Below are 24,844 nucleotides of genomic sequence, written 5' to 3'. Positions count from 1 at the left end.
CGGGAGACTGAGGTGGGAGGATGGCTTGAGCCCAGGAGTTTGAGGCTGTAGTGAACCATGATCATGTCACTGTACTGCAGCCTGGGCCACAGATCAAGATCTTGTCTCTAAAAAGGAAAGAAAAGAAATGCAACTTTGTATCACTTTGTGAGTGTAGCCAAGTTTGAGGAGAAATAGATAAGAATAAAAGAGCACTTGAATAATGAGGGTTAGCGGCTGGTTAGGCTCAGTTGCCAGCTAAGTGGCTTCTGAAAAATTCATTAGTAAAGTTACAGCTCTGGGGACAGTCACGCAGTCAAACAGTGAAGCTAAATTCATTATAAATGCCCATGGTCTTCCTTTACATGCCTTCTAGTGAAAAATTCCTAAGTGCCTGAACAGCAAGTCTGCAATGATAGCAGCTGTTTATTAAAGACTACAAAAAAGAAATGGCATCTTCTTCAAGAATGACAAAGTGTTTCATGAGAAAGAAGCTCTAATTTTGCATTTGTTCAAGTACTGATTAGATTTAGCCAATATGAAACCAATCTTGGATAAAGTGCAAACAACACAATTTCATTTTCTCATTAATCAAAACTGATTAGGTAGTCTAATGTCAATTCTGATCTTATTAAAAAGTGATCAGATAAAAAAAATTACGGAATGATGAAACCAATAAGATGTTACAACCTGTTGCAAGGAGAATTCCAAAACCCACACATATCTGAGACCATCAAGTATGAGGAAATATATCTGATTACTAAAATTAAACTGATTATATAGCCAACAACAATTAGGCAGGGGTCTCCTCATCCACAGCCACACAAACTCAATCATGCAGCTATGTGGTTGCAAGGCCTCCACAGCCTAGAAGGGACTGGTCTGACTTGAAATTTCATTTTATTTGTATTTGTATTTTGAGACAGGGTCCCGCTCTGTCACCCAGGCTGGAGTGCAGTGATATAATCACAGCTCACTGCAGCCTCGTCCAACTGGACTCAAGAGATTATCCTGCCTCAGCCTACCCCTAACTGGGAATACAAGCAAGTGCCACCATGTCAGGCTATTCTTTTTTTTAATTTTTGTAAAGAGAGGAGTCTTGCTGTTGCCCAAGCTGGCCTCAAACTCCTAGCCTCAAGAGGATCTGCCCACCTCGGCCTCCTGAGTAACTGGGGCCATAGGTACACAGCACCATGCTCAGCTGTATTTAATTTACCGTATTAAATTTCTCTATTTCGTTTTTGTAGAGAGGATGTCTTGCTATGTTGCCCAGGCTGCTCTCCAACTCCTGGGCCTTAAAACATACTCCCGTCTCTGCCTCTCAAACTGTCAGAAGTATAGGTGTGAGCCACTGCACCTGGCCCGACTTGAGATTTCTTTCATCTAGCATCCTTTACTTGGTAGGACTGGGAAAGGCAGCAGTGGTTTTTAAAATTACTTAATAATTCAATTAGAATCAAGCTCAACCTTGACCCCTGCCTTATGTCACAGCCCACACCCAGTCTGTCAGGAAATCCTATTGGCTGACTTCAACATCTATCCAGGTTCTGACCATCTCTCACCACGGCCATGACCCTGGTCAGGACCACTACCATCTCCCACCCGGATGCTGCCACAGCTTGGCCCCCATGCTTCTACCCCAATCTTCCCACAGTCTTTCTCAACTCAGCAGCCAGTGGGTGCTTTTAAATCAGGAGACAGATCATGTCGCCTCTCTACTCAGAACCCTCCTGCGGTTCGCATTTCAGTCAGAATAAAAGTCAAAGCCTCAGCAATAACCTCCCAGGGCTTACACCATCTATACTGATCACCGCCCAGCAACTCCCTGGCCTGCTCCCTTACTTCTCTGCCTCTCTCTCTCTGCTCCACTGGCCTCCTTCCAGAGCCTCAGACTCACCAGGGAGTTTCCTAATGCCTTTATCCTGTTGATTCAGCCTACAACGCTCTTCCCTCAGCACCTTGGCCAGCTCCATCACCTGCTTCAAGCTTTTGCTCAATTTTCACTTGTGAGGCCAACCCTCACCACTCTATTTAACATTTCCATCTGTCGTCCGTCCTTCCTTTTTTCCTTCCTTCCTTCTTTCCTTTCCTTCCTTCCTCCCTCCCTCTCTTCCCTCCCTCTTTCTTTCTCTCTTTTCTCTTTCTTTCTCTCTCTCTTTCTTTCTTTCTTGAAAGAGGGTGTTGCTCTATTGCCCAGGCTGGAGTATAGTGGCTCAGTCACAGCTCACAACAACCTCAACCTCCCAGACTTAAACAATCCTCCCACCTCAGCCTCCCTAGGAGCTGAGACTACAAGTGCATGCCACAACATCTGGCTAATTTAACAAAAATTTTTTTCAATAAGAAGTCTCACCATGTTGCCCAGGCTTGTCTTACATTCCTGGGCTCAAGCGATGCTCCCATCTCAGCCACCCAAAGTGCTGAGATTACAGGTGTGAGCAACTGCCCCTGGCTCATGTTCATTTCTTCTTGCTGCTGCAACAAACTACCCTACATTTAGTGCCTTAAAACACCAAAGATCTGCCATATTACAGTTCTGGGAACCAGAAGCCCAAACTAGGCCTATTAAGGCTAAAGTCAAGGTGTAAGAGGGGCTGCATTCCTTCTGGAGGCTCTAGAGAGAATGTGCTTCCAGCTTCTAGAAGCCACCCCATTCCTTGACTCACCCTGAAGGTAGCCCCTGACTTCATCTTGAAGGCCAGAACTGCAACATCTTCAAATCTCCCTCTCTGACCTCTTCTTCCATCATCACATCATCTTCTCTAATTCTGAGAATTAATGAAATATTATGCTTGATGTTACTGTGATCATCATACCTATTCCAAACTATTTGACAAGGACAGTGATGGATGATCACACCAAAAGATTAGAAATTGTAATGAGGTCTCTTGGGCAAAATTCCATAAAAGCAAATTGCTGTCTCTCCAAAGCATTCCTGCCACTCTTACTTCACCATTCCCTGAACAAAATGTGCCATCTTCATTATCCAGGTCTTTACAGTGCTGGTTTCCCTGCCTGGACAGCTCACTCCATCCCACCCCAGCCCATTCCCCATCCCTCCACCTCCCCCTTCCCTCCTCACTCTCATACAACTCTTCCTCATCTTTCAGGACCCAGATTCAATGTCAACTTAACTGGAAGCTTCTCTCACCCTCCAGAAGTGCTTTCCATTGTTCTTGATGTATGCACTATTATTTGATCATTTTTTAGTTATAGTCCAAGTCTTTTTGTACCTGAATAACATGTTGCCCAGTCAGTCTCTCTTCCTGGACTCTGAAGTCTTTCATGGTAGATCCAGCTGGAAGTGACAAAAAGACATTCTTTAAAAAAAAAAAAAAAAAAAAAAAAAGGAGGGATGGAACAGACAGACATCAGTACTTAAAAGTTTTAAATGGTATGTGAAAAGCAAACAAAATTCAAGGGCTTCTAGGAAAAACATAGGACGGAAGGTGTTAGTGGGAAATATGATAAAGGGTTAATTTTTATTTTATTTTATTCTTTGAGAAAGGGTCTTGCTCTATTGCGTGGGCAGGACTGCAGTGGTATAATCACAGCTCACGGCAGCCTCTACCTCCGGGGCTACAGCAATCTTCCCACCTGATTTTTATTTTATTTAAGAAACACAGTCTTACTCTCTTACCAAAGCTGGAGTGCAGTGGTGTGATCACAGCTTACTGCAGCCTCAACCTCCTAGGCTCAAGTGATCCTCCAGTCTCAGCGTCCCATGTAGCTGGGACTACAGCTGTGCACTGCAATGTCCAGCTCATTTTTTAAAAATTTTTAATAGAAACAAAGTGTCACTATGTTGACCAGGCTGGTGATGATCTCCTACCCTCAAGCAGTTCTCCCACCTCAGCCTTCCAAAGTGCTGGGATTACAGGTTGAGCTGCCACATCTGGCTGAGGGGATTAATTTTTAATTATATAAAGAGCTCAAAGCAAATATTAGAAGGAGCCTAAATGCCTACAGTGGCTGACTGGTAAATTGTGATACATCTATATAATAAAATATTATGCAACCATGAAAAGGATTAAGATAGATCAATAGGTATTGGCATAGATGTCCACGAAATATGAAAATGTGAAGTGATGTCCAATTAGCCTATATATATCTTGAAGAATATGGCCCATTTTTGCAATAGCAATTATTTCCTGAGATAAAATTGCGGGTCTAAAGAGTGAAGGAAAATTTTCACTTCTTTATTTAAAAGTATTTACTATTTTTATAATTTCATAAAAAATAGATAATCAAATTAGTAAAAGACACATTAACTCTATAAATAAAGGGAAAAGACACAGACAGCCCAGGCATGGTGGCTCACACTTATAATACCAGTACTTTGGGAGGGGGTGGTGGGAGGATCGCTTGAGGCCAGGAATTCCAGAACAGCCTGGAAACATAGCAAGACCTCGTCTCTACTAAAAATCAAAAAAATTAGCCAGGTATGGTTCCATGTGCCTATAGTCTCAGCAACTGAGGTGGAAGGATCACCTGAGCCCAGGAGGTCAAGGCTGCAGTGAGTCAAGACTGTACCACTACACTCAAGCCTCGGCGACAGGGTGAGACTTGGTCTCAAAAATAAAAAAAAGACAATGAAGAAATAAAGCTGATAAGCTAACACAAGGAAAGATATTAAAATATGACAAATAAAAACGAAGTAATACTAGGTCTTTTACTTATTAAAAATAGTCAAAAAAATAACTTGTTAAATTATAATACCCTGTGCCGGCAAAGATGCAATGAAATGTGCATTTTCTTTTTTTTTTTTTTTTTTTGAGACAGAGTCTCACTCTATCGCCAGGCTGGAGTGCAGTGGCGTGCTCACTGCAACTTCCACCTCCTGTGTTCAAGCGATGCTCCTGCCTCAGCATCTCAAGTAGCTGAGATTACAGGCACAGGCCAGCACGCCCAGCCAATTTTTGTATTTTTAGTAGAGACGGGGTTTCACCATGTCGGCCAGGGAGGTCTCGATTTCTATCTCGTGATCCACCCACCTCAGCCTCCCAAAGTGCTGGGATTACAGGCATGAGCCACTGCGCCTGGCCTGAAATGGGCAATTTTTTTACACTATTAGTGGTGTTTAAATTGTATATAAGCCTTCCAGGGTAAAGCTTGGCAGTCTTTTTAAAATAATACAGACAGTGACTCCCTATACTGCCTCCTCTAACTCCTGGCTTCAAGCAATCCTCCCTCCCACCTCAGCCTCCCAAAGTGCTGGAATTAAAGGCAGACAGCCACCATGCCTGAAAGCTCGACAATTTACATCAAGTGTAATAAGAATGCTCATGCCCTGTGACTCACAGTAATCTCACTTCTGGAAATATCATGTTTGGATATAATTCAAACAAAAGGTCACAGGTACCCAGTGAAAATCTGGGAGTAATTTTTTTCTCTTTTTTTAAAATACATGGAATGCTTCACAAATTTGCATGACATTCTTGCACAGAGGCCATGCCAATCTCTCTATTGTTCCAACTTTAGCATATGTGCTACCGAAGCAAGCATGAGTAATTTAAGATAGCGTGGTTAAGTGGAATAAGGAACAGTTATGGGAAATTTAAAAATCTATCGTAGTTATAGGTACCTAGTAACAGCTCAGTAAATATTAGCTGCTACTTTTATTATTTTTATGGTAATTCCACTCAATTAAAAACTGTCATTAAAAATTACCATTGTCATGGAACATAATGTATCCTACAGCATAATTGTAGAAACAGACACAATTTGTCCCTTGGTATATGGGGGGATTGGTTCCAGCTCCTCCATTTCTGTGTATACCAAAATCCACACATACTCAAGTTTTCAAGTCAGTCCTGTGGAATCCACATATAGGAAAAATCGGAAAATTAGTGAGGTGTAGTGACAAGCACCTGTAGTCCCAGCTACTTGTGAAGCTGAGACAGGAGGACTGCTTGAGCCCAGGAAGTTGTGGCTGCAGTGAGCCATAATTGCACCACTGCGCTCCAGTCTGGGCAACAGAGTGAGATAGAAGGTTGACTTTTTAATAGAATTTTTCTGTTCACTTGAACATATGGCCAGGACTGTGCCATATGAAAATTCTTCATAAAATAATTATCTCTCACCCAATTAATGTTGGAATTGGGAACAGAATATGTTTTGGTGACTATTTATTCCTTCACTTGCTGTTATAGAAACTATTGCCAGTGGGCACTTAACAACCAAAAGTGTCATGTCTGAGCTACCCACAATGAAAGGTGATGTCTGGGGCCCAGGTGTGTTGAGGTCCCCATGTGTGGGCTATGGGTGCTGAGTGGGACTTACTTGCCCATCCATTTTCTATATTCCAGCACTGGGAAACTTGGGTTTATCCATCTTGATAAGAGGTCATTTAAATTCCACTTGGCAAGAACCACAAATGGAAGAAAAGCCATGAAACCACAGGCTAGCTCTTGTTCTCAAAAGAATCTTTAGCTTAGGTGATTCTGTAAAAGAGGAATCACATTGTTGAAAACTCATCACAGGTCAGGTGAGGTGGCTCATACCTATAATCCCAGCCTATTGGGAGACTAAGGCAGGAGGATCCCGTAAGGCCAGAAGTTCAAGACCAGCCTGGGCAACACAGTGAAACCTCATCTCTACGAAAAATTAGAAAATGAGCTGGGTGTGGTGGCACAGTCCTATAGTCCCAGCTACTCTGCAGGCTGAAGTGGGAGGACGAAAGTGGAAGCTACAAAAGTGGAAGCTGCAGTGAGCTCTGATCTCACCACTGCACCCCAGCCTGGGTGACAGAGTGAGACCCTGTCTCTACACACACACACACACACACACACACACACACACACACACTTTCATCTCAGTCTGCCCAGCCTTGACTAGTGAAAAGGGTTTTCTGGTTACAGAAGAGGTATGCTCTTTTTTAGGACAGGGAGGGACCAGCAAGCTTGTTCACAGCCTTTTCCTCATACTCTGCTTAGTTTTCCAAGAACCTTTATGTGGAAAGGGTGTCCCTGAAGAAAGCACCTAAATCATCAGGTTACTAGAGGAGAAATATGCCTCCTTTGTCAATTAATAAATGGAACGCCTGCCTTAAAAACCAGAGAGTTCTGCTAGGATGAATCACTCCCTACGACCCTGACCTATGCAGGGAATGTAAAAACCTGGAGTTTGGGGACCTACAATATTGAAGGCCACATTGCAGATGTGGAGACCTTACCAAAGTACAGCCGTTCCACAAAGCACTACCAAACACCAGCTGGCTGTCTCCATGGGGCACCGCTGTATCACTGGCTCTCATTTCCCCGGGAGATGCTCTATTCCAGCCTTCTGTTACATTTTGTATCCCGCACAGTTCCTGGCATAAGGACTCACAACATAGCAAGCTGCTGAGTTAATGGTGATCTACTGCAGATCCAACTTGAGATTCCAGCAGGGTGATTTGTGTTTGACAAATTAAAGGGACCCAGCCTGGCACTGGCCAGCTTAGCAGTCTGAAGACATAAGCTGCTCAAACTGACTACAGTGCCTCTGATTTTTCTGAGTCTGCCCTTGCTCCTAGGGCTCTTTGGATGAAATCAATTTCTCCTTGTTGAAGAAATGGCTTGCTAGAATATAAAAAATTTAAAGAAGAAAATAAAATTTTCTCCTAAAGAGCACTCAAAAGCACACTCCCACTAATGCTGGATCTATTTATCTCTCTTGCTTTTTTTTTTTTTCCCCTGAGATAGGGTCTCACTCTGTCACTCAGACTGGAGTGCAGTGGCGAGATCACCGCTTACTGCAGCTTTCAACTCCTGGGCTCGAGCTATCCTCCCACTTCAGCCTCCCGAGTAGCTGGGATTACAGGTGCATGCCACCATGCCTCGCTAATTTTTAAATTTTTTGTAGAGAGGGGGTCTCGCTATGTGGCTCAGACTGGTCTTGAACTCCTGGGTCAAACTAATCCTTCCGCCTTGGCCTCCCAAAGTGCTGGGATTACAGGCTTTAGCCACTGCGCCCAGTCTATTTATCTTTCTACAACTCATATATTAAATCTTCCTCCTTAAATCACCTCATACCCACCCATCTGCAGGAATAGCAAACACAGGTCTCAGAGGGTCAGGCAACCTACAGGAGGTAAGGAGGCCGGAGTAATGTGGGAGACCAGGGAGAACTGTAGCAAACTGCAAGGTATTCACTTCGATAGTTCTTCAACACTGTGATGGCCAAACCAAACACAGAAACAGGAAGCCCAGTTCAGTTGCCAGCAGCCAACGTGCGATATTTGATCTACATGCTACAGGGCAAACTGCTCAGGATAAATGACCTGGTCTCCACCAACCTGCTCTTCAAGTCCAGCCGCTCCTGCCCAAGTCCCTACGCTCTACTGACATGACCCACATTCACAGTACTCTCCTGAAACTTTGCTTGCTCACTCTTTTTTTCCCTAACGAATATTTCTCTTTTCTTTTTCTTTTTTTTACTTTTTTTGAGACAGAGTCCCCCTCAGTCACACAGGCTGAGGTACGGCGAGGTGATTATGGCTCCCTACAGCTTCCATCAACTGGGCTCAAGTGATTCTCCCACCTCAGCCTCCCAAGTAGTTGGGATTACAGCCATGTAACACCACACCTGGCTACGTTTATTAGTTTTTTCTTTTTTTTTTTTTTTTCAGACGGAGTCTTGCTCTGTCGCCCAGGCTGAATGGAGTGCAGTGGCATGATCCTGGCTCACTGCAACCTCTGCCTCCTGAGTTCAAGCGATTCTCTTTCCTCAGCCTCCCGAGTAGCTTGAATTACAGGTGTGTGCCACCATGCCCGACTAATTTTTTGTATTTTCAGTAGAGATGGGGTTTCACCACGTTGGCCAGGCTGGTCTTGAACTCCTGACCTCAGGTGATCTGCACACCTTGGCCTCCCAAAGTGCTGGGATTACAGGCGTGAGCCACCACGCCTGGCCAGCTTATTATTTTTTCTAGAGACAGGGTCTCACTATGTTTCCCAGGCTGGCCTTGAATTCCCGGGCACAAGCAATCCTCTGGCCCCCATCTCCCAAAGCGATGGGATTACAGGCTTGAACCAACACATCAGTCCCTAACAAATACATATTGAGCACCTACTATATACCAGGCACTATAATAGGTGCCCAGGAAACAGCAGTGAACAAGGTATAAGAGTTTCTGCCCTTGGCCAGGAGCAGTGGCTCACACCTGTAATCCCAGCACTTTGGAAAGCCGAGGCAGGTGAATCACCTGAGGTCAGGAGTTTGTGACCAGCCTTACTAACAGAGTGAAACCCCGTCTCTACTAAAAGTACAGAAATTAGTGGGGCATGGTTGTGCATGCCTGTAATCCCAGTTACTTAGGAGGCTGAGTCAGGAGAATCGCTTGAACCTGGGAGGCGGAGATTGCAGCGAGCTGAGGTCGCGGTACTGCACTCCAGCCTGGGCAACAAGAGTGAAACTCCGTCTCAAAAAAAAAAAAAGAAAAAAGAAAAGAAAAAGAGTTTCTGCCCTCATGTAGCTTATAGGGTGGCAGGAAATTGATACAGTTTGAATGTTTGTCTCCTCCAAATCTCATACTGAAATTGAATCCCTAATGTTGGAGGTGGTGCCTGGTGGGAGGTGTGTGGGTCATGGGGGCAGATCCCTCATGAATGGCTTGGTGCCCTCCCCAAGGTAATGAGTGAGTTCTCTCTCTACTAGTTCACGTGAGAGCTGGTTGTTTAAAGAGCCTGGCACCTCCTCCTCTCTCCGTTGCTCCTTCTTCTCAGCAAGTGACATGTCGGCTCCTCCTTCACCTTCCGCCATGGGTGGAAGCCTCCTGAGGTCCTCACCAGCGGATGCTGGTACTATGCTTTTGTTTTTCTGAGACAGGGTCTCACTCTGACACTCAGGCTAGAGAGCAGTGGTGTAATTATGGCTCACTGCAACCCTGACATCCTGGGATAAAGAGATCTTTTTACCTTAGCCTCCCAAGTAGCTGGGACCACAGGCATGTGTCAATGCACTACCATGCCTGGCTATTTTTTTTTATTTTTACTAGAGACAAGATCTCACCATGTTTCCCAGGCTGGTTTCAAACTTCTGGGCTCAAGCAATCCTCCTGCCTCAGCACCCCAAAGTACCAGGATTACAGGTGTGGACCACTGCGCCCAGCCTGGCACCATGCTACTTGTATAGTCGGCAGGACTGTGAGCCAAATAAACCTTTTTTCTTTATAAACTACCCAATCTGAGGTATTTCCTTATAGCAATGCAAAATGGACTAATCTAGGAATCACAGGCCAACACTTACCAGACTGCGATGAGCACATGACAGAAGTATAGACTGGGACTGAAATGCTCCCCAGGGGCTTCTTGTTGCATCACAGAGAGTGGGGTGAGACATCTCGGCTGAGGCTAAAGATGAGCAAAGATGAAAGCGAAAGAGTGATGATGGAGGTAGGGAGAGGGTTTCCTGAAGAATGACCAGTAAAGTCCCCCAAGGAAACTGACATTCCGTGTGGCTGGAGGGGAGGGTGGTGCAGGATAAAACTAGGAAGGTGAGTGGAGGCCAGCTCTTACCAGGCCCTGTGGCCACATTAGTTTGGACTTTGTCTTAAAGACAATGGGCAGTCACCATCAGGTTTTAATCGAGGACAATTCTGACCCAAATTTGCCTTTTAGGAGAATTCTTCTGGCTTCAGTGAACAGGCTGAAGTAAGCAAGCCTATACAAGTCAGGAAGACAATTGGAGGTCCTCACAATAAACTAGTGTAAAAGAGAACAGGGCCGGGCATGGTGGCTCCTGCCTATAATCTCAAAAATTGGGAAGTCCAAGGTGGGTGGATGGCTTGAGCCCAGGAGTTTGAGACCAGCCTGAGCAATGCGGTGAAACCACATCTCTAAAAAAAACACAAAAATTAGCCGGCCATGGTGGCTCATCCCTGTGGTCCCAGCTCCCCTGGAGGCTGAGGCAGAAGGATAGCTTGAGCCTGGGAGGTTGAGACTGCAGTGAGCTAAGATCACACCACTGTGCTCCAGCCTGGGCAACACAGGGAGACTGTCTCAAAAGAAAAAAAAAAAAAAGATCCCATTCTTCATTTATTAGTGCCCTAACATTCTCTTGAGAACCTTGGTGACACAGTGAATTCAACTGATTCAACTGTCATTGTAATTCGGCAACCCGCACATTTAAGTTTGTGTTTGACTTCCAATGATATCAGCCCCGTGGATACAAGAAATAAGAAATTCTGTTTGGGCTATCGTGGATCTTAGACCATGACTTATGCTGAGAGGTGAAGACTTGAGCTTTTTGTTTTTCTCTCCGTAAGTGCTCAAGTGCAGTGGTCCTCAGTTTTTGAGGCACGAGGGACTAGTTTTGTGTAAGACAGTTTTTCCATAGACTCGGGGCAGCAAAGGTCAGTTTTGGGATATATCAAGCACATTACATTTATTGTGCACTTTATTATTATTTCATTGTAGCATATAACAAAATAATTATATAACTCACCATAATGTAGGATGAGTGGGAGGCCTCAGCTTGTTTTTCGGCAACTAGATGGTCCCATCTGGGGGTGATGGGAGACAGTGGCAGACCATCAGGCATTAGATTCTCCTAAGGACACAGCAAGACAGATCCCTTGCATGCACAGTTCACAACAGGGTTTGTGCTCACATGAGAATCTGATGTTGCCGCTGATCTCACAGGAGGCAGAGATCAGGTGGTAACGTGGGGAGCGGCTGTAAATACAGATGAAGCTTCGCTCGCCCACCCTCTGCTCACCTCCTGCTGTGTGGCCCAGTACAGGCCTGTGGCCCAGGGATCAGGGCCCCTGCTGAAGTGAGCAGATCACACCACTGTGCTCCAGCCTGGGCAACACACGCTGGAGAATCCAAAAGGATTCTTCCCACACCAGTCTTCCTAGTGGTCAAGTACAGCAGCCACTTAGCTCCCAAGGCATGTGCCTCAGCTGGCATTTCATCACAATCAACAGTAAGTGGTAGCTTGAGTCATTATGAGGCCACTTCCTGGAAATCACCAGCATCCCATTTCCCACTGGCAACGAGCTCAGCGCTGCCCCTTGGATAACCAAATCTATGCCCAAATCCCAGTTGTGTGGGTCTATTTCCCAGGACCCTTCCTAGCATCAATTCTGTTTTTGTCAGAATCCAAACAGGAGACATAAACCACTCAAATGTGTAAAGTGTCAAATTTAAAATAAAAAAAATACTAATTATGACAGGGCAAAGGCATAATGACAGACTGGCTACCAAAAAAAGAACTCTAGACAATATAGGACTAGCAGAGGCCAGGCATGGTGGCACGTGTTTTACATAGTATCATTGTTCACCTTGTTCAAATCTTTATAGGTTCAGGCTCAGGTCTCCGTGGTTGCGCAGTGTGTCTTTTTACCAAAAGGAACACCTCATGCACTTTACAAGGAGCTCCTTCAGGAAAGGATGGCACCTCGTGTAGAGGAGAGATCTCTGATCCTCTCATCTTTTTCAAAAGGAGAAAAGTACAGGTTTGAATGTATTTTTAATTCTTCGCAGTTCTGAACAGAAATAATCTGGTATTAAGTTGCTAAAAGATGCCTACAAGCTTTCATAGGAGAAACATCTAATTCATAACCAAGAGTTTATGTTATTAAGTAAACTTTCCCTTAACAGCATCAATGAATGAAGCATTTAAATACTCGCTCTCATCCCCATTTAGTCATCTGGTATACTCTTTGTGAGGTATACTCTTAGTCACCTGGTATCCTCTCTCTGAGTATGCCAGATGATTAAATGGAAATTACCGCACCACTAAACACCAGTACTGCAAACTCTTTATTTAAAAAACTGACACCTAGGACATAAAGAATGATCCTAGGCCAGGTGCGGTGGCTCATGCCTGTAATCGTAGCACTTTGGGAGGCCGAGGCGGCAGATTGCCTGAGCTCAGGAGTTCGACACCAGCTTGGGCAACATGGTGAATTCCCGTCTCTACTAAAATACAAAAAATTAGCTGGACGTGGCAGAGTGCACCTGTAGTCCCAGCTACTCAGGAGAAAGAGGTGGGAGAATTGCTTCAACCTGGGAGGCAGAGGCTGCAGCGAGCTGAGATCACGCCACTACACTCCAGCCTGGGGGACAGAGCGAGACCTCCATCTCCAAAAAAAAAAAAAAAAAAAAAAAAAGAATGATCCTAACACAGTTATTTCCTTTTGCATTTATGAGGAGATGGAAGAAATACACATATTTGAGGGTTGGTTGGGAACTGTCTTTGGTATTGTATGAGGTATTTCAATACTGTGAACATGAAAAGATGAGAACCCTGCAGACCCCGTGGGCATGGAGAGAACGAAGTACGTTAGGGGGTGTCGTAGGAAACACTTTCATTCCAGGCACTGCTGTTTAAACTACCCCTCAACTTTCTTTCCTTAAAAGAATAGAAAAAACAAAGAGGACAAAAGACGAAGAAACATTCCACATGACCTTCTGCACCCTTATTTGTTGTAATAGAGGAAAAGCATTTTAGGGATTTTCTTGAGTGCAGTTTATGATGTGATCCATTTTATTTATTTTTTGTTAATCATTTTCAAAATTTCAATTAAAAACATTCAGAAATTTAGCTTTATCAAAGGAAGCTGTTCATATGTACAACTAGTTTGGTTACCTTCATCTGTATAAACACATAGCTAGTGAACTGACATAACTATTACAATGGAAAATCAACAGAAACATGCCAAGGAATGGCCCTTACCTTCCACAGTGACCTCAATGTCAGGAAGCTTTTCATTACTCTCAGGGCTTCATGGTCTTTTTGGGGACTGCAAAGCTATAAAATAAGCACAGAATTACTTTAGTCTATTGTAGGAAAAAAATACAGAAGGAGATGCTTTATAAGGGCAGAGTATTAAAATTCATTCAGTTTGGCTCATTTCAAAGAAACCTGTGGCTGGGCGTGGTGGCTCATGACTGTAATCCCAGCACTTTGGGAGGCCGAGGCGGGTGGATCACAAGGTTAGGAGTTTTGAGACCAGCCTGGCGAAAATGGTGAAACCTCATCTCTACTAAAAAAAAAAAAAAAAAAAAAAAATACAAAAAATTGACTGGGCATGGTGGCACACACCTGTAGCCCCAGCTACTCGGGAGACTGATGCAGGAGAATTGCTTGAACCCGGGAGGCGGAGGCTGCAGTCAGCCAACATTGCGCCACTGCGCTCCAGCCTGGTCGACAGAGCGAGACTCTGTCTCAAGAAAAAAAAAAAAAAAAAAAAGAAACCTGCAGAATTAAACTTGTAGTGTAATCCTCCACAGGGGGCTCAACAAAGCCACGGAAACATGAATGAAGTGGGATTGCAAATGTGACACTTCCAATAAAATGGTTTTTTAAAGAAAAAGAGGTCCATTAAATAAAACACCTTCAAAAGCCAAGAAACTAACTGCAAGTCCCACAAAGATAGTGGCCAATGATTCTGTGTGATTTAAGGAATGCTGATAAAGAATGTCTTAATGCAGTGAAATATAATACGAAGTACAGGTAATCTTCTACCTTTAGTGTTTATTTTATTAGCCATTCCAGGAGGCAAGTAGAAAATAACTAGTTCAGGTCTAGAAAACCAAGAAATGTTACAGTAGCCAGTACAATGGTGGTCTCACAGCAAGTAAAATGGTTGTGATATGACCAGGGTTTTTCCCTAAAGGTGTTCACAGAGTCATCCTGTAATGTCACAATAATTCCTATCATTGTGGATGAAAACCTTGACTTTTCCTTCCCATGACTGGCAAGTAATTGAATGAAGAGTAAATCACTTCTTTCATGAAAAAGAAAATTAACACTAGTGTTCTTTCTTCAGCCACTAAAATTCTGCAGAAACACAGATATAATAAAAAAATCATCAGGCCGGGCACAGTGACTCACACCTGTAGTCCCAACACTTTGGGAGGCTGAGGCGGGTGGGTCGCCTGAGGTCAGAAGTTTGAGACCAGCCTGACCAACTTGGTAAAACCCCGTCTCTACAAAAAATACAAAAACTAGCAGGGCATGGTGGCGCATACCCGTAATCCCAGCTACTCGGGAGGCTGAGGCAGAAGAATCACTTGAACCTGGGAGGCGGAAGTTGCACTGAGTAAAGATCGCGCCATTGCACTCCAGCTAGGACAACAAGAGTGAAACTTTGTCTCAAAAAAAAAAAAGGAAGGAAACTCAATCGTCAATATTTAGTCGCCAACAAGACTGACCCAGGAATGACAAAGCAAATAAAACCCAGCAGATTAAACGTCATTCAAGTACTTAGGCATAGTGCAAGCCACCACAGTCTGTCTGAACATCGTGGAGGCAGGGGTCACTATTCTTGTACTGATGAAGATGACTGAGTATGGGATGTGGGGTCAATAGAGAGTGCCAGGACTGCAGCTCAGAGCCAGACTTTTCATCAAGGACTCACAGCCACACTTGTCACCTCTAGCTAGAAAAACATTTTAGTAGAAATATCATTTTATTGTTTTAATTCCAGAAATGACTACAGTGGCAAATAGAAATTACTTTTTTATTGTTGTTGTTGTTGTTGTTGAGGCAGAGTCTCACTCTGTCACCCAGGCTGGAGTGCTATGGTGTGATCTCGGCTCACTGCAGCCTCTGCCTCCCAGGTTCAAGTGATTCTCCTGCTTCAGCCTCCCAAGTAGCTGGGTTTCCAGGCACCTGCCACCACGCCCAGCTAATTCTTTGTATTTTTAATAGATATGGGGTTTCGCCATGTTTGCCAGGCTGGTCTCAAACTCCTGACTTCAGGTGATCTGCCCGCCTCAGCCTCCCAAAGTGCTGGGATTACAGATGTGAGCCACCATGTCCCGCCCAGAATTTACTTTTTAACAACAAACTTCATTTTATTACTCCCACGAAGGATCCTTTCAAGTCATGGAATTCCAAACCAGGTAGGGCTTCGGAAGGGAATCCTGTCTGGCAAGCCTTCTATATACAGGAAATTGGAGTTTGATTCAAACACAAGATATGGTACTTTTACTGCCTCGGCGAGTCCAACAGCTTGAGCTGAAAGCGCAAGAGAACATAATTTGTAGAAGATGAAATTTGACACAGACATTCTTTTATTTGTATCTGCATTCTCAAGTACATTATGGACAAGTTCCCTACAATCAAGCAATATCCACTTCATATTGAAGGCATTTTACTTAGGATATTGGGCAAATCTGAAGAACAAGCCTAAAAAATAAGTACTTTTAGGAGGAACAATTTTAACACTTTCAATCAAAAGGAGAGTTATGTTATTAGTCAAAATGACCTCTGTGCTCTAAGCAGAAATGACCGAAGTCCATTCCATACAGCAGTGGTCCCTGGCAGCCTTTGCATTCTCATCAAGAGGCAGGGTAGCTGTTCAAAGACAGGTGGTGTCTATGATGCAACTAAGCAGCACTCAGTAAGTTCCAGTCATCAGACACAGAGTAGTCAGGATTCCCGATAAGGGACAGGAAACATCAGCACCAGGTATTGAGATAATAAACAGGAATGCCCCAGGAATGCTGCGAGCACTCCCCATTCATTACTTCCTTCTCCATGACAGATACGCCCAATCAACTCAAACACACTTTCTTGCTGAGCCTGCTCAGAATCGTTCAAGACACCACTCCAGCAAACCACTGTCAACAAATCTAAGTATTTGCCACACGTGTGTTAGCCAGATTTGAAGTACAGACAGCGGAATGACACTTATCCCAACGCCTCCCTTCCTCTCCCATCCTGACACATGAGAAAGCTGAATCCAAGAGAAATGAAGTCACCTGCTTGGTTTCAATAGCAAGTGTAGTAGTAGAAATAAACCAAAGCCCGGTTTCTGGGACCTTCCTTTTTTAGGTCCTAAACTTCTACAATTCATTCAGACATGACCCTTCATTGATATTAAATTAAAGACATACTGCAGGAGAAAGACGATGAGTCCCCTTCATGTTCATATGAAAGAGCAAGACTATCTCCAAAAAATAAAAAATACCAAAATGTTTCAATTAAAAAAAAAAAAAGCGTGATGGTCTTTGGCGATGTTTAAATAGAAAAGAAGAGTATCACTTTCAAATAAGCTGACACTTTCTGAACATGTAATAACCAGGGTCACAGAATCAGAGGCCAGTGAGAAGATTCAAAAGTACCCCTGTGAGCCCCCGTGACACATACACCACCAGGAAAATTTCCTGTTCCTGTCCCTCCAACGAATCCACAGCAACATAATGTCGGCAAGTGACACGATCTGCCTCCCCCATCTCCAGGCAGCCACAGGGAAAGTGGACAGCAAAGGGATCATTCCCTGTGTCACTGATAAGTGAGGCTCAATGGGAAACACGCAGCATGAGGGGCACCCAAAGTTAGCTGACAAGTTCAGTGTCTTCCCTTTGTCTTCCTGCTTCATGTATTATCTGCATCTTCTGCTCTTTTCATGATAAGGAAGGAAGCAGCAATAGCAATAGCGTGTCCAAATGTGGGACTACCCATCGGGCATCACGGAACTTAATATAGAAGTTTATACAACCCTGGGAGCTTTCAGACCTGGTCTCCTAACACATACATCTAAGTTTTCTAAGGTTCTTGACCAGGCAGTAAGACTGTGAGCCCCCAGGAGATTACATAGGTTTTCTAGGGTCTTCACACAGCTAACCACAGTCGTGGCAACTCCTTCACTTCCTTTTTAAGCAAGTGTTTTCCCAACTGTTCCCTTAAAACTGGGCAGTTTAGGTTGCGTGCGGTGGCTCACGCCTGTAATCTCAGCATTTTGGGAGGCGGAGGTGGGCAGATTACTCGAGGTCATGAGTTTGAGACCAGACTGGCCAACATGGTAAAACCCCGTCTCTACTAAAAAATACAAAAATTAGCTGGGCGTGACGGTGGATGCCTGCAATCCCAGCTGCTCGGGAGGCTGAGGCACAAGAATCCCTTGAACCCAGAAGGCAGATGTTGCAGTGAGCCAAGATTGTGCCACTGTACTGTAGCCTGGGCGACAGAACAAGACTCCATCTTAAAAAAAAAAAAAAAAATTGGGCAGTTTAGAGCCTCTGATATAGGAAGTGAGTGTGCACAATGATTAGTGGCGACGAGCTAATAAGCATCATTAACTAGGCTATGGTGGTTTTTTAAAATTGTGACTGGCCGGGCGAGGTGGCTCACGCCTGTAATCTTAGCACTTTGGGAGGCCAAGGCGGGCAGGTCACCTGAGGTCGGGAGTTTGAGAACAGCCTGACCAACATGGAGAAAGCCCGTCTCTAGTAAAAATACAAAATTAGTCAGGTGTGGTGGTGCATGCCTGTAATTCCAGCTACTCGGAAGGCTGAGGCAGGAGAATCCTTTGAACCCAGGAGGTGGAGGTTGCAGTGAGCCAAGACTGCACCATTTCACCCCAGCCAGGGCAACAAGAGTGAAACTCCATCTCTAAAGAAAAAAAAAAATTGATACCCAGCAGATGGTGAGGCATCCATAATGTGACCAGGTGCCAAGGATATCCCTAAGGGTGGAACTACAGTGAAGTCTCCCGAATTTCCTACCTTGGGCCCCTTCCCTGGGCCCACCCCCTACCCATATAACCACATACTCATTCTTCTTTCCTAAACACAAACGGTTGAGGGACACTCAAAGCAAAAGCAAGCGCTGTACTCACTTCTTAACCGACCCAGCCCCTCCTCCAACCCCAACACATAGGAAGAACTTATGTTAGCCTTGAAAATAAGAAACACTTACAATCCCACAGTTACTTTTCCAGGCTGCCTTTTTAAACCACTCACATGGCAGAAACTGTTATTCTCCAGGCCAGCAGCTATTTGTAAAACTGGTCTGCCTCCCTATTTTCACACCAAAAACACTAATTATTTAGTAGAAAAGGGAGTATTCTATATCAGACAATTAGCAAATCACCTAGAATTTCCAACCCCTCCACAGAGACACACAAACAAGGGAACCCAATTTGTTGTCTATAATAAACAGGATGTTCTACCCACCGCTGAGCCCCAGAGGTTGCTACTAGATGACTAATCCCTAGCAGTAATGGCTACAATGGCCCAGTTCCCTATTTTATTGCTGTGTGCAGAAATTTCAAAGGCACTCCTCTCCCACCTTCATCTTCCCTTACATACTTTTGCACATCAATCCATTAAGAATCTGAAGTGTAATTTATCTTATTCACTATTATCCTGTTAAATTGCTCTACGGCTGCCATGGGAGTAATTGCAGTGATCAGTGATTCAGATATCTTGAGCAAAGGGCCTTAAGTAGGTTTCACTATTAAAATTTCCAAAGGTTTTATTATTGAAATAAACCTGAGAGAGAGCAGTATGCCTCCATGGGGCAGTCATACTAATGACTCTTGAGTTATGAAAAGATGTCAGACTCATCATCAATGTTGTGCTTGTGAGTACGAGTAACTGGGAATTTATCAACCAATAAAACCAACTGGGATTCTAAGAATGAAGAATAATAATCTCATTTTAAGTAGCATATGCAGTGCTGTGCAACCCTTTAAAAAGCTGCCTTTGGCTGGGTGCGGTGGCTCACACCTATAATCCCAATAGTTTGGGAGACCAAGGCGGGCGGATCACCTGAGGTCAGGAGATCGAGACTATCTTGGCTAACACGGTGAAACCCCGTCTCTACTAAAAATACAAAAAATTATCCGGCTGTGATGGCACATGACTGTAATCCCAGCTACTCAGGAGGCCGAGGCAGAAGAATCACTTGAACCCAGGAGGCAGAGGTTGCGGTGAGCCGAGATCACGCCACTGCACTCCAGCCTGGGCAGCAAGAGCCAAACTTTCTCTCAAAAAAAAATAAAAATAAAAAAGCTGCCTTTGACCGGGCACAGTGGCTCAGGCCTGTAATCCCCAGCATTTTGGGAGGCCAAGGAGGGTGGATCACCTGAGGTCAGAAGTTCGAGACCATCCTGACCAACATGGCGAAACCTTATCTCTACTAAAAATACAAAAATTAGCTGGGCATGCTGGTGCACGTCTGTAATCCCAGCTACTCAGGAGGCTGAGGTGGGAGAATTGCTTGAACCCAGGAAGCAGAGGTTGCAGTGAGCCGAGATCGTGCCACTGTACTCCAGCATGGGCGACAGAGCAAGACTCCGTCTCAAAAAAACAAAGAGCTGCCTTTGCTTACTGAAGTATTGCTTGTAAGAGCAAATACTGGAAATGACTGAAGTGCACATGTATAAGGAACTGATTCAATAAAGTAGGAGGCAGCCATTCACACAATGGAATACTATGCAGCTCTGATTTAAGAATGAGAAAGCTTTCTCTGTACCAACAAGGAAAGATCCCCAGGACATACTGTTAAGGGCAAAACAGTACAGAACAGGTTATATGAGCTACCTTTCATGTAAAAGAGTATGAGGGGGTAAGAACATACGTTCATATTGCTTTTATTTACATAAACACTGGACGGATACACAAGGAACTATTAAGAGTGACATATGATAAGGTGGAGGAGTTCTACACGGTGCACCAGACAGGGCTGGAAATAATATTAAACATCTCAACATATGCCTTTCAAAATAACTTCATATTTTTAATTTACCTTTACTACCTATTTGTTTGGGTCAGGGCTCCATTTCCTCCACTTTGGGACCAGGTAATCAGGCTTCAGACTACCTACCTCTGCCTGTCAGAAGTCACTAACCTCGTGAAAGGAATAATTTAGGTTAAAGGAGGAGCAAAGCTATTACTCAACTGTTTCCTTAGAACGGGAAAAACTGGCCCGGACATGGTGGTTCACACCTGTAATTCCAGAACTTTGGGAGGCCGAGGCAGGCAGATCACGAGGTCAGGAGATCGAGACCAGCCTGGGCAACATAACGAAACCACGTCTGTACTAGACATACAAAATTAGGGCCAGGCATGGTGGCTAATGCCTGTAATCCCAGCACTTTGGGAGGCTCAGGGGGAGGGAACATGAGGTCAGAAGATCGAGACCATCCTAGCTAACACGCTGAAACTCTGTCTCTATTAAAAATACAAAAAAATTAGTCAGACATTGTGACAGGGACCTGTAGTCCCAGCTACTCAGGAGGCTGAGGCAGGAGAATGGCGTGAACCTAGGAGACGGAGCTTGCAATGAGCCAAGGTAGTGCCACTGCACTCCAGCCTGAGTGACAGAGCGAGACTCCGTCTCAAAAAACAAAACAAAACAAAACAAAAACAAAAAACAAAGAAAAACTGATAAAACATGTGGGCCCCTAAAATTTGAACATTTAAATGCAAGACTGGATTAAAATATCTTTAAAACATATAAAAAATGTACAAAGAGCAGAGGTGTGAGTATATGCTAAAAAATATATAAGGGGAGTGAAAGAGCAAGATAGTGGTCCTCCTTCCTTGCTCTCTTTACAGTTTGATTTCATCCCTGGCTTTTCATAATGGAAAGAGGGTAGATATGCATCTAGGTCTAGGATTACAACTGTAAGTGTTTATTTGTTTCTTTGTTGAGATAGAGTCTCACTCTGTCACCCAGGCTGGAATGCAGTGGTACAGTCTCGGCTCACTGCAACCTCTGCCTCCCGGGCTTAAGTGATTCTCCTGCCACAGCCTCCCCAGTATTACAGGCACCTGCCACCACGCCTAGCTAATTTTTGTATTTTTTGTGGAGACAAGATTTCACCATGTTGGCCAGGCTAGTCACCCCTAACCTCAAGTGATCTGCCTGCCTCAGCCTCCCAAAGCACTGGGATTACAAGCATGAGCCACTGTGCCCGGCCTGGATTGCAACTATTTTAAGACCATATTCAGCACAAGTGCTTTTTTTTTTTTAATTTTTGAGATGGAGTCTCACTCTGTCACGCAGGTTGAGTGCAATGGCATGATCTCGGCTCAATGCAACCTCCACCTCCCGGTTCAAGCGATTCTCCTGCCTCAGCCTCCCAAGTAGTTGGAACTACAGGATCCGCCACAACGCCTGGCTAATCTTTTGTATTTTTAGTAGAGATGGGGTTTCACCATGTTGGCCAGGCTGGTCTCCAACTCCTGACCTCAGGTGATCCGCCCACCTCAGCCTCCCAAAGTGCTGGGATTATAGGTGCGAGCCACCGCACTTGGCCACAAGTGCTATTTCATTAAATACTTCTGTGGTCCCCCTTCCCCAGACAAAAAGAAAAAAGGAAAAAAGAAAGGGGAAGCCATTATTCAGGGCCGGTAAAGGGTTTATCTAGCTTTGTGGTATAAAAGAACCTGTAATAATTAATTAATAATACTTAATATTTAATAAATTTAATAAATATATTAATATTTAACAATCTTTACTGGATTTAATAAATTTATTAATATTTAGCAATATTTAATAAAATTAATCCACTGTCTAGCCCTTACATCAAAACACCAAGGACAACTAGGCCCTCCTACCTCCTCGCAGCTTCAACTAGATAAATGCAAACATGTTGGCTCATGCCTGTAATCCCAGCACTTTGTTTTTTCTTTTTTTTTTTTTGAGTCGGAGTCTCATTCTGTCACCCAGGCTGGAGTGCAGTGGTGTAATCCCAGTTCACTGCAACCTCCGCCTCCAGGTTCAAGCAATTCTCCTGCCTCAATCTCCTGAGTAGCTGGGACTGCAGGCACATGCCAACACGCCCGGCTAATTTTTTGTATTTTTAGTAGAGATAGGGTTTCACCATGTTGCCCAGGCTGGTGTCGAACTCTGAGCTCAAGTGATCCACCTGCCTTGGCCTCCCAAAGTGCTGGGATTATAGGCATGAGCCACCGTATTTGGCAATCCCAGGCTTTACTTTGGAAAGCCAAGGTAAGAAGATCACTTGAGTCCGGGAGTTCGAGACCAGCCTGGACAACATGGGGGAGATGCTGTCTCTACAAAAAAAATAAAAAATTAGCTGGGCTTGGTGGCATATACTTGTGATCCCACACTTACTTGGGAGGCTGAGGTGGGAGGATCACTTGAGCCTAGAGGGTTGAGGCTGCAGTGAGCTACAATTCTGCCACTCGACTCCAGCCCAGAAAACAGGATGAGACCTTGTCTCTTAAAAAGATAGGCCAGGCATGGTGGCTCACGCCTGTAATCCCAGCACTTTGGGAGGCCGAGGCGGGCGGATCACGACCATCCTGGCTAACACAGTGAAACCCCATCTCTACTAAAAATACAAAAAATTAGCCGGGCGTGGTGGCGGGCACCTATAGTCCCAGCTACTCGGGAGGCTGAGGCAGGAGAATGGCATGAACCTGGGAGGTGGAGCTTGCGGTGAGCTGAGATCGCAACACTGCACTCCAGTCTGGGTGACAGAGCAAGACTCCATCTCAAAAAAAATAAATAAATAAAATAAAATAAAATAAAAAGATAAATGCAAATTTGAATCACCTACAGAGTTAAAAGGCCACAAATGTTCCAATGTTAGCAGGGAGTCTAGGAGGGAGGAAGCCTCCACGTCTGTCCCAGTCAACCTAACTAAGAGAAAGAGGTTGGCAGCCAGAGGAACAGGTAAGGCAAGCCTTCATTTGAGACCATCAGCTTCTGCAGAAAAAATATTCCATGGTCATGGGATGACCTGACTGAGATGCAAACTGTCCATACAGCTAGTTTATCTTTGCCTCCTCTCTAGAGCCAAAATGTATTGGAAGTGAATGCCATATGAGACCTATCCCTGCCCTCCTCATCATACACGCTTTTTAGGAGAGCCCACACTAGCTGATGACTCTGGAATTCTGGCTACCATGAGTCTGGATATGACGCCGCTGAGCTCTGTCTTTCCAACTACCTTTTAGACATCTCTGCCTGGATGTCCTGAGCATCGTGTGTCCAAAGGTGAATTCCTTCTCCCTGGCAATGTGTGTCCTCTGTATCTCCACTTTCCCTGTCTCAATAAATGGCACTGCCATGCACCAAGATACCTGAACCAGAAACCTGAAGGGCATCCTACAGTCCTCCTTCTGCCCTACTACTATTTCTATTCAACGTGTCAACAATAAGCTGTCCTGATATTTTATCTCCTAAATATCTCTCAAAACCTCACTTCCCTTTCATATTCACTGGCACCCCTTTTTCAGCATCTCATCACTCATTCAACAATATTTAATGAGTATAAGGCATTTATTCTGTTTCTAAACAGAACAAAAACAGTGTGATCTTTGTTTTCTGGTGGCTCAAGAATTACTTATTTTTTTTTCTTTCTTTCTTTCTTTCTTTTTTTTTTCCCTGAGATGGAGTGTTGCTCTGTCGCCCAGGCTGGAGTACAGTGGCGCGATCTCAGCTCACTGCAACTTCCGCCTCCCAGATTCAAGCAATTCTCCTGCCTCAGCCTCCCAAGTAGCTGGGATTACAGCTACGCACCACCACACCTGGTTAATTTTTGTATTTTTAGTACAGATGGGGTTTCACCATGTTGGCAAGGCTGGTCTCGAACTCCCGACCTCGTGATCCGCCTGCCTCAGCCTCGCAAAGTGCTGGGATTACAGGTGTGAGCCACCACACCCGGCCTCTTTCTTTTCTTTGGAAGTTATTTGGGTGGGGGCTATGTTTATAACTCTGAATCTGACTTTGGATTTTGTCACCAAGATTTTACCTGGCACGCAGTCACTCACTACTTTCCATAAGAATGGAGGGGCCGGGCGCGGTGGCTCACGCCTGTAATCCCAGCACTTTGGGAGGCCCAGGCGGGTGGATCACGAGGTCAGGAGATCGAGACCATCCTGGCTAACACAGTGAAACACCGTCTCTACTAAAAATATAAAAAATTAGCCGGGCGTGGTGGCGGGCGCCTGTAGTCCCAGCTACTGGGGAGGCTGAGCCAGAAGAATGGCGTGAACCCGGGAGTCAGGGGTTGCAGTGAGCCGAGACCGCGTCATGCACTCCAGCCTGGGCGACAGAGCGAGACTCCGTCTCAAAAAAAAAAAAAAAAAAAAAAAAAAAAGAATGGAGGGAGGAGGCAGGGAGAGAAGTCACGCAAATCTATCATGCTGTTTCACACTGATCG

General features: G+C 44.6%; 1 long non-coding RNA gene and 1 other non-coding gene across 2 annotated transcripts in view; both read right to left on the bottom strand.

Moving 5' to 3' along the window:
* The window catches only part of LOC129040618 (uncharacterized), a 66,438-nt gene that overhangs the window by 24,336 nt on the left and 17,258 nt on the right, over window positions 1–24,844 (bottom strand). The window contains exons 8-14 of the long non-coding RNA XR_010127072.1: window positions 15,430–15,933; window positions 13,645–13,719; window positions 12,248–12,396; window positions 11,407–11,511; window positions 10,210–10,313; window positions 3,213–3,277; window positions 2,646–2,747 (exon numbers count right to left, since the gene is read on the bottom strand). This is a non-coding gene — a long non-coding RNA (uncharacterized LOC129040618). The remainder of the gene's footprint in view (window positions 1–2,645; window positions 2,748–3,212; window positions 3,278–10,209; window positions 10,314–11,406; window positions 11,512–12,247; window positions 12,397–13,644; window positions 13,720–15,429; window positions 15,934–24,844) is intronic.
* On the bottom strand, window positions 5,381–5,484 carry LOC129041773 (U6 spliceosomal RNA). Its single transcript, XR_008503926.1, has one exon. It is a non-coding gene; the product is annotated as a U6 spliceosomal RNA (small nuclear RNA).

This window comes from Pongo pygmaeus, chromosome 6 (genome assembly GCF_028885625.2).
Source record: "Pongo pygmaeus isolate AG05252 chromosome 6, NHGRI_mPonPyg2-v2.0_pri, whole genome shotgun sequence".
NCBI classification, from domain to species: domain Eukaryota; kingdom Metazoa; phylum Chordata; class Mammalia; order Primates; family Hominidae; genus Pongo; species Pongo pygmaeus.
The sequence above is the reverse complement of the archived record's forward strand: the minus strand, read 5'-3'. Positions and strand labels throughout refer to the sequence as shown.